Source organism: Montipora capricornis, chromosome 10, assembly GCF_036669925.1.
Source record: "Montipora capricornis isolate CH-2021 chromosome 10, ASM3666992v2, whole genome shotgun sequence".
In the NCBI taxonomy this organism is placed as follows: Eukaryota; Metazoa; Cnidaria; class Anthozoa; order Scleractinia; family Acroporidae; genus Montipora; species Montipora capricornis.
In genome coordinates, this window is record NC_090892.1 from 59,778,873 (window position 1) to 59,788,872 (window position 10,000).

The 10,000-nt window shown below is 37.8% G+C and overlaps 1 long non-coding RNA gene and 1 pseudogene across 2 annotated transcripts in view; one reads left to right on the forward strand and one right to left on the reverse strand.

Moving 5' to 3' along the window:
* LOC138018448 (uncharacterized) overlaps positions 1-2,852 on the reverse strand; it is a 4,229-nt pseudogene extending 1,377 nt beyond the window's left edge.
* Positions 2,853-3,855: 1,003 nt separating this feature from the next.
* Positions 3,856-10,000, forward strand: part of LOC138022067 (uncharacterized) — a 47,220-nt gene continuing 41,075 nt past the window's right edge. Inside the window, exon 1 of one of the 2 annotated variants that reach the window (XR_011126513.1) lies at positions 3,856-4,381. This is a non-coding gene — a long non-coding RNA (uncharacterized lncRNA). Of the gene's footprint in view, positions 4,382-6,803; positions 6,923-10,000 lie in introns of those variants that run through there. The other variant, XR_011126512.1, reaches the window with a different exon arrangement.

Here is a 10,000-nt window from a genome sequence, read left to right on the forward strand (position 1 = left end):
ATTGTACTCAATATAAGAAATTACAGCGTTTTCAGTGGCAAATGTAATTTATTAAAAAGTGTATTGATAATTTTAATATTGTTTTACTCCCACTGAGTATTTTGACAGCAGCATGCCAATCACCCAGTTGTAAGTTGATTCCTTCAAGTCTGTCTTTGGGAGTGTGACCATTGGCCGCAGAGGATATAATATTCACTGCCCGTTCAATTGTAAGCTGGTCTTCAGAAAACAACTGACCATCTATACCACCATTGTGTGTCTGAGGAAGATAATCATGGAACTGCTGTAGAATTTCTATCATGTCCTCATTGGCGTTTTCGTTCTTGAATATTAATCCAAGGGGAACCTGAAAGACAATTTTAAACACTGAGTGGTTATAGTGATACACATATACACTTAGCAGCTGACACTTGCAAGTCAAAGGGGAGTGGAACAAGAATTAGATGATAGCAGATAGAAAATACATGACATAAGCACTCTGTGGCTTGAACAACAAGTGGCTGAAATGATGAGTTTTAGGATATAGATTACAGAGCATTTACAATTAATGCATTTGCGAGTTGGGTAGGGCTGTGTGGACTTTAGGGGTTTATTAATAAAACCAACACTGTCTTGGCTGCGCTATAACTGCCAGTTAAGGTTCACTTTGTGTTAATAAATAAATAATTGTGATCAGGTCATTTATGTCTGACTTTATTATTTAAATTTATATTTTAAGAAACACAAGTTTATCCAGCCATACACATTTTTTAATTTAAGCTTTTTGGTAAGGTACCATACATAAATAGTACCCTGAAATTGGATCATATGGCTGAATGAAATACATGTACTTCTGTGATGATTCTAATACGACTGATCTGAAACAAACCTTTTTGGTTTTCTGGGATAATTCATTTGAATATTTATGTGGAATATGTCGGATGCAGGCATCAGCCAAAGGTGCTAAAACATCAAAGTAACCAACCAGTATTCTGGAAAACAGGATAAGGTAGTTAAGCCTCTGACATCTTTGATCCTCCATTGATGGCAAAAACTTCAAATTACAAACATATGCATCAAGCAGATTTGCTTTTGGTGCTGAAGACTCCAGCATGGCCCCAGAAACTCTGTTCTCAACCATCTGATGATTTACCCAGTGGAAGTCTTTGTTCTGTGAATCCATAGTCATGTTCTTTCGATCCAAGTGAATGTCCAAGTTGTCAAAAGAGATGACAAAGCCAGGGTGAGCTGCCTTTTTCAGCTCACATTTCTCCCTTAAAGCTGACTGGATTTCATCACGACATTCAGTAGAACAGTGGGTGTGGGAAGCATGTCTTGTAAAGGCAGCATTGCATTTATCTTGAGCAGTCTCCAATTCTCTGTTTTTTTGCTGTTTTGCTTGGACAATATCTGCATCATGGTTCTCACCAAGCTCATCAAGTTTTCTCAGGATACTGAAATTTGCATTAGTCAGTTTCATCTTGTTAAATCTGGAGATAGTAGCCTGTTGAGCAAGCAAATATGTACATAGGTTACTGTGTATCCTTCCTATACAAAACAAAGTGAACCTGTTAAGTGTTCATGTAAGCTAACCCATGAAACGAATGTGATATATTTTACTACCTTTCCTTAAAGAGATGAAATAATATAAAGTCTCAATAGCTTACAGCAATAGACCTTTTTCACTTGTACATTTTGTTTTCCCAATACAGATCATGCGATAATATGCAGGATATTTGATCCTTTATCTTGCTCATTAAAAAGAGTACATGCAAGCATGAATCTGTCTGCATGTACACTTTTTAATGAGCAAGATAAAGGATCAAATATCCTGCATATTATCACATGATCTGTATTGGGAAAACAAAATGTACAAGTGAAAAAGGTCTATTTATCTTGCCCTAAACAAGTAATTAGAAAAGAGATTTTTTGAGATGAATATTTGATAGCATGTCACTTGTACAACCACAAGCTGGCTTGTTAACTTTTATTAAAAAAAAAAAAAAAAACAAAGAACTGGTGAGTTGAATCTGAACATGGCATTCTTGTTTCTTTTTGGTTTTCTCTCTCACTTTAATTTTCATGAAGGAATAATAATTTGAATGTTAAGAAAGAAAACTTGGCAAGAATTCTGTAAGTAAATTGTACACAATAAAATTGTCATACAAATGCCCTCTCTATTGTAACTGCAGGTGCTATGTATTGTTATTTTAGATTTATGTTACACTGCACAATGATACATTTTTCAGTAAATATGACTGGGATATATGACCACTTTTAGTGATTACATAAATTCATTCTTTGCATTCAACTGATGGACTCATCTCCCCTCCCCCTACATCTCACTTAATTTAGCACTTCCGGTATGGACCCGTAAACATGTTCCATCAGGCATTATGCAAGAAAAGAACTACTTTAACTTACCTCGACTGACTTTGACTTGAGAAGTACGCCAAGCACCGAAGCAGTTACATCCATTTTCTCACTCCTTTGCTTTAAAAGTACTGATCCTGCTATGGCAATGCTTGAAAACCAAGAACACTCTTTGGTCCTTTTGTTTACTGCGGAAGTCATCAAGAACGAGTAGATCAGTGGAGCTCTCTCTTTCCACTCGTTGCAGAGGAGTTGCAAGTCGAATTTGGCCAGATCTTCTTTGCCAGATTCTCTTAAAATTGAAGATTCTTCTTTGAGCACAACGCCGCTACCTCTTTGGACAAAGTTTTCAATACATTTTTAATGACGTGATTTCTAAGCATTGGATTTTTCATTACGGCATTTGCGATCTGTGAAGGTACGCCATGTGCTAAAGCCTTTCCAATGGTCTGATAGCTCCCACAGAGCGTTTTGTTCATAGTTTTACTAGGATACTGGACGCTCAAAACAGTCTTTGAAGTTTCACTAGTGTTAGTAAGATGATTGGAAGCAGCGGCTTTTGAGGCGATTGGAGTAGAAGTAAGTATCGGTTGAGGAATTTCGCACGGGGGTCTTACTGTCACTTGACTAAGAAAAGCTTATAGCACAAGTCCGTATGGATGACTTCTAATAGGAGACACACCAATAGAACCAATAGGAAATCTTGCCGGAGTATAATAACGTACCTGTTGGCTGATCACGGTAGAAATACTAGAATTGGCTGTAGCATTAGAAGTACTAGTGATATTGATCGGATCGAATTGCAAACACCTCGAGGATTTCCCACAGCACGAAGCTTGGGTTTCTCCACCGTCGCTCTCAACGTTCAATAAGCACTTCGTTCTGGGAAGTTTGCGATCTTTGAAGATTCCCTTCAATTCATCTTTGAGCTCTTCAAGATGATCAGAGGCCTTTTTGCTGGCAGCTGAATAGCAGCTTGCATTCACATCCAGACAGGAACTAATAATCGCCGGAAAATCAAAAGAACTTTTTCCAAAAATATAATTTTTTCTTTTTTCTGAACTGAAGTGGAACAAATAAAGCAACGACCACTTTGCACAACCTTCTTCGGCGTTTCCTCTATCAAGAAACTACGATCAAAACGCGCGGGAAAAACGATGTTGATTTCAATATCCTGTGCTCTGATTGGTCACATAAGAAACAATGTCAGTGATCTCATTGGCGCAAAGACTACAAAGGGAAAGGAATGTTGTTCGAATGTGAGCAGCCGTTTGTGGGGAGGAGCGTTACGTGACGAGACTAAAAACGGCTGCGAGGGAGACTAAACTCTCAGAGGTTGATCATTGTTTCTGGAAAATCAAAAATTTACTCTCCAAGACAAGGATATTTATCACCAGGTAATTCCATCGCTTTGGTAATAGCAGCAACTTTATTATTCATCAGCGTCACAATCTTTTGCCGATTTGGGGGGTCATTTTGTTGAAACTCAAGCACGCTTCCAACAGACCTGTTTATTTTCGTGACTTATGCGTTACCACAAAAATTCTCCCCGTATCACATTTCAACACATGTATGCAAATTTGCTAAGCTCGAAAATTACACATGATAAATTTACAAAAGCTAGAAATTTCACAGAAATATTTTCCAGCGAAACATTTATTGAAACAAGCAACATATTTGCTATAAGAGGCAAGAAACCCTTCCTATTTCAGTTGCGTGCGTGCAAGCGAAACACACAATCACAAAGCATATGCAATTAAATAAATTTCTGACAGTTCACATCAAACCCTTTTCGAAAGAACCTTGACCGTAACTAATAAAGCACAAAAGAGACAACAAGCTCTCATTCTAATAATGTTTCACTGTCACATTTCCAACCTTTGCAGAGTTGAGTAGAAAATGAATGTTACTTGCCAGACAAACAGGCAAACTTTAAATAGATGCGACTTCAGTAAACACTGTGAGACACACAACAGAGATCACAGATCTACTTGTGGTGTTCGATTCCTTCTCTGTCTTTGTTGAACCGGTAAGTTACCAGAGAAATTTCCATTTGGTCTCAGTGTTGTACGTAACACCATCTTGGCGAAATATTAGAAGTACAGCTCATTTTGATTTCGGCTCGACGGGCGAAAGATTCACGCTGTCGAAGTCCATTACTCGTCGCTTTTAAGATTCCAGATCTTTATGTTTCACCACCTGTCTTGACGTTCCATCCTTGAGCTTCATATGGGTATATTTTCTTTAAAGATGTACTAAAACGCCATTCGCGTTACAATGACTTTCGACGCCATTACAGGTTAACTGTGTAGAGCAAGCTACGCATTACCCCAGCCCCCTCAAACCTAACAAAATACGCACAGAAGACTCTATGCACAAAGACACCACTTAGCAGGGGAGTGACAGGCAAGACTTTTCCCGACACGGGAAAAAATTACAAACTAGATGATTCTGTGAAGCATACACTGGCTTGCCTGTGGTACGTGCTACAGAAAATCAGAAGGCACTGAATTGTGTTGTATTGAAATACAGCATTCCAGTCTCTGAAGAATAACAAATAAAAGAGAAGCGAGAAACATTGGCTTCTGGGCTGACATGTTAATAATTTTCAAGTTCCCTCACAACTTCTTTTCACCACAAGTGTGCCCTATGAGCATCCGAAAACTTTGTAATACTAAACTTCACTGAAGCCAAGCCCTGTTTCGCGGGGTTAGTGTTGGGATGGGAGACCAAAACAATAAACCCCTCATAAAAAAACAAAAACATCTGACTGAAAATACTATTAACGCTAACAAATGCGAACTCAGCAAGGTACAGATTCTGTTAGCTTGCTTTATGCAAAACAAATATTGATGAAAAAGCAAATAAATATTGATACACAGTTTTCAGAAAGAGCAGAAGGAAGTTTCCCGGACGGTCGATCGAGAATAAAATATTTACGACATGAAAACAACATTAATTTTGAACCGTAAATATAGAATATAAAAAGTTACGATCAGCGACAAACATTTTGGGAGATTTTTGCTACGTTCAAGTAAATTGCAAAATCGAAAGTGACATGGCCGGAATTCAGCGGGCGCCGTGATTAAGTTACCGCGGCATGTTTACTCGCCAAACAGTGAAGCATCTGTGTCAAATGATGGCAAGATACCGGGTTTTTGTAAGTTTCTTTTTCTGTCAAGTGTTATAAAGTTTGACAATGAAATGAGCGAAGTCAAAACAAAGATCACAATCGCTCAACTCTTGTTTGTGCAAAGTCAAAATTAATTTTACTTTCCAAGACGCGTACGACGTTATTTATCACCAGGTAATTCCATCATTCTGGAAATAGCAGCTACCTTATTATTCATCTGCGTCACAAGTTTTCACTGATTTTGGGCCTCATTTTGTTGAAACTCAAGCACGCTTCCAACAGGCCTGTGAACCCTTCCTGCTTACAGAGCAATACTAAAAAACTTCTCCCATATCATATTTCAACCTTAAGCTCGAAAATTCAATACACAACATGATATTATAATTCACAAAGGCAGAAAATACCACAGAATCCTTTTCCAGCGAAAATTTTATTGAAACAAACAACATATTTGCTCTTAGAGGCGAAAACCTCTTCCTATTTGATTGCGTGCGTGAAGACAAGAAACTCAATTGTGTCAAATTACCATGTACTTCGGGTAAATACTGCTCACTTTGATTTCGTCTCGACGGGTGATAGATTGTTGTCGAAGTCCAGTACTCGTCGCTTTTGAGATTCATGCCTAGTTTATCCAACTGACTTTCCATTATTGAGCTCCATAAGGGTATATTTTGTTTAAGGATCCACTAAGACGCCATTCGCGTTGCATGACTTTCGACGCCATTGCAGGCTAAGTTAATGATTCTACTGTGTCCACCAGAGAAATCTACGCAGTTCCACTACCCTCTCGATCCTAAGAAAATACGCGCAGAAGGCTCTATACACAAAGACACCACTTACCAGGGGAGTGACCGGCAAGACTTTTACCGACACGGAAAAAAAAAAAAGAAAAAGAAAAAAAAGAAAACAAACAAACTAAACGCAGACCTCGACTGGGTTTGCTCATAGGCAACCCAGTAAAAAACCCACGAAATAAAACCGAGATTCCGACTGAGTTTGGCAACCCAGTAATAACTATTGATAGACAATATTTAAAAAGAGCAGAAGGAAGTTTCCGGGACGGTCGATCAAGAATAAAATATTTACGACATGAAAACAACATTAATTTTGAACCGTGAAAAAAGAATATAAAAAGTTACGATCAGCGACAAACATTTTGGGAAATTTTTGCTATGTTCAAATAAATCGCAAAATCGAAAGTGACATGGCCGGAATTCAGCGGGCGCCGTAATTAAGTTACCGCGGCATGTTTACTCGCCAAACAGTGAAGTATCTGTGTCAAATGATGGCAAGATACCGGGTTTTTGTAAGTTTCTTTTTCTGTCAAGTGTTATAAAGTTTGACAATGAAATGAGACTAGATCACAATCGCCCAACTCTTGTTGATGCGAAGTCAAAACTTACTCTCCAAGACGCGTACGACGTTATTTATCACCAGGTAATTCCATCATTTTGGAAATAGCAGCTACTTTATTATTCATCTGCGTCACAATTTTTCACTGATTTTGGGCCTCATTTTGTTGAAACTCAAGCACGCTTCCAACAGGCCTGTGAACCCTTCCTGCTTACAGAGCAATACTAAAAAACTTCTCCCATATCACATCTCAACCTTAAGCTCGAAAATTCAGTACACAACATGATATTATAATTCACAAAGGCAGAAAATATCACAGAATCCTTTTCCAGCGAAACATTTTATTGAAACAAACAACATACGGATGCACTAAAACGCCACTCGCGTTGCAATGACTTTCCATTGCTGGTTAACGAGAATAACAAACCCACGAGGCAGAATGTATATTTTATTTAATTGAGTTAGCACAACACAAAAACGCTAACCTCATTTTGACACAAAAATGCTTTACTATTGCCATAAAAACTATCCAGTTAAGCTCGCATATTATAAACCATGATGAATTCATAAAGGCCACCTTTTCCAGCGAACAATTTTTAGAAACAAACAACATATTTGCTCTTAGAGGCGAAAACATCTTCCTATTTCATTGCGTGCGCGAAGACAAGAAACTCAATCGTGTCAAATTACCATGTACTTCAGGTTTAAACCCTTTCCTGAAGAACATTTTCCTTCAATAACAAGAAAATGCTTTACTATTGCCATAAAAACTATCCAGCACACATATCAAAAAACATGATGAATTCATAAAGGCCACCTTTTCCAGCGAACAATTTTTTGAAACAAACAACATATTTGCTATTATTGCGTGCGTGAAAAGAAAAAACTCAATCGTGTCAAATATGCGCAATATTACAACAAACTAAAATTTCAGGATCAAACCATTTCCATGAGAACCTTTTCCTTGAATACTGAAGCACAAAATAGACGACAAGCTCTCTTTCAAATAATTCTTGGCTGTCACATTTCCAATTTTTTTTTTTACCTGAAGACTGTGCAGAGTTGATCACAGATCCACTTAAGGTGTTCGATTCGTCCTCCGTCTTTGTTGAACCCATAAGTTACCAGAGAATTTTCCATTTGGTTTCAGTGTTCTACATAACAGCACACTTAGTAAATATTATTTTAGAAATGCAGCTCACTTTGATTTCTGCTCGACGGGCGACAGATTGTTGTCGAAGTCCATTACTCGTCGCTTTTGAGATTCCAGGTGTTGGTTTTCACCGCCTGCGTAGTTTATCCAACTGACTTTCCATTATTGAGCTCCATAAGGGTATATTTTGTTTAAGGATCCAGTAAAACGCCATTCGCGTTACATGACTTTCGACGCCATTGCAGGCTAAGTTAATGATTCTACTGTGTCCACCAGAGAAATCTACGCAATTCCACTACCCTCTCAAAAATACGCGCAGAAGGCTCTATGCACAAATATACCACTTACCAGGGGAGTCACAGGCAAGACTTTTACCGACACTGAAGAAAAAAAAAAAGATGCATACACTGGGTTGCCTGTGGTACATATTACAGAAAATCAGAAGGCACAACTTCTTTTCACCACAAGTTTAAGCGTGCCCTCTGAGCATCTGACAGCTACAATGGTTCGCTGAAGTTTTTTTGACTCTGTTCGACGGGGTTAGTATCTGGATGGGGGACCAAAAACAATATACCCCTCAAAACAGAAGCATTGGACCGAAATTTCTATTTTAACGCTAACAAATGCGGACCAAGCAAGGAACTGATTTTGTTAGCTTGCTTTATGCGAAACAAATATTGATGCAAAAGTAAATAAATAGTGGTACAAAGTTTTTGGGAAGAGCAGAAGAAAGTTTTCTGGACGCTCGACCGAGAATAAAATATTTTGCCATCAGCAACAACATTTATGACACGAAAACAACATTAATTTTTAATCCCGAATATAAAAAGTTACGATCACCGACAAACATTCTGGGAGATTTTTGCTATTGTACTTTTGGCTGCACAAGTAAAAGCGCAAAATCGAAAGTTATATCGGATTCAGAGGGCGCCGTGATGAAAATACCGCGGTGTGTTTACTCGCGAAACAGTGTCAAATCATCATTTGACACAGATACCGGGTTTTTGTTTTTGTAAGTTTTCTTTTTCTTTCAAGTGTTATAAAGTTTGACAAGAAATGTGCGAATTCAACACAAAGATCACGATCGCCCAATTCTTCAGGTTGACAGTCAAAACTTTACTCACCAAGACGACGTTATTTATCGCCACGTAATTCCATCGTTTTGGGGATAGCAGCTACTTTATTATTCATCAGTGTCAGATTTTTTTTTTTGCCGATTTTGGGGGTCATTTTGTTGAAACTCAAGCAAGCTTCCAACAGACCTGTTTATTTTCGTTACAGTATACCGCAAAAATGCTCCCGTATCATATTTCAACACACGTATGCAAATTTGTTAAGCTCGAAAATTACACAACATGATATTAAAGTTCACGAAGGTTGGAAATATCTCGGCAAAATCCTTTTCCAGCGAAAAATTAATCGAAACAAATAACATATTTACTATTAGAGGCAAAAATACCTTTCTATTTCAATTGCGTACGTGCAAACAAGAGATGCAATTAAATAAATTTTTGACAGTTCACATTAAAACCCTTTTCCACTCGGAACGCTGACCGTAAATAATGAAGCACAAAAGCGACAACAACTTTCATTCAAATAATTCTTCACTGTCACATTTCCAAATGTTTTACACCTTTGCAGAGTTGAGTACAAAATACCGGTAAATGTAAATTGTCACACAACTAAGATGCGACTTGAGTAAACACTGTGATGCATTCTTGTAGGCGTTCGATTCCTTCAATGTTAATTTGTTAAATCATAGTTAGTAACTATGGTTAAATCCATAAAAAAAATTGTTATTTGATTTCCGTGTTTTATATAATACCAGGTTAGTAAAATATTAGAAACAAAGCTCACTTGATATCCAAAGGCGAAAAATGAAATTGTTGTCGAAGACCATTACTCGTCTCATAAAATCCAGATATTTATTTTTCAGTGCTGTCTTGCTCATCCAATTGACGATCCATTCTTGAGCTCCATGAGGGTATATTTTGTTTAAAGATCCACGA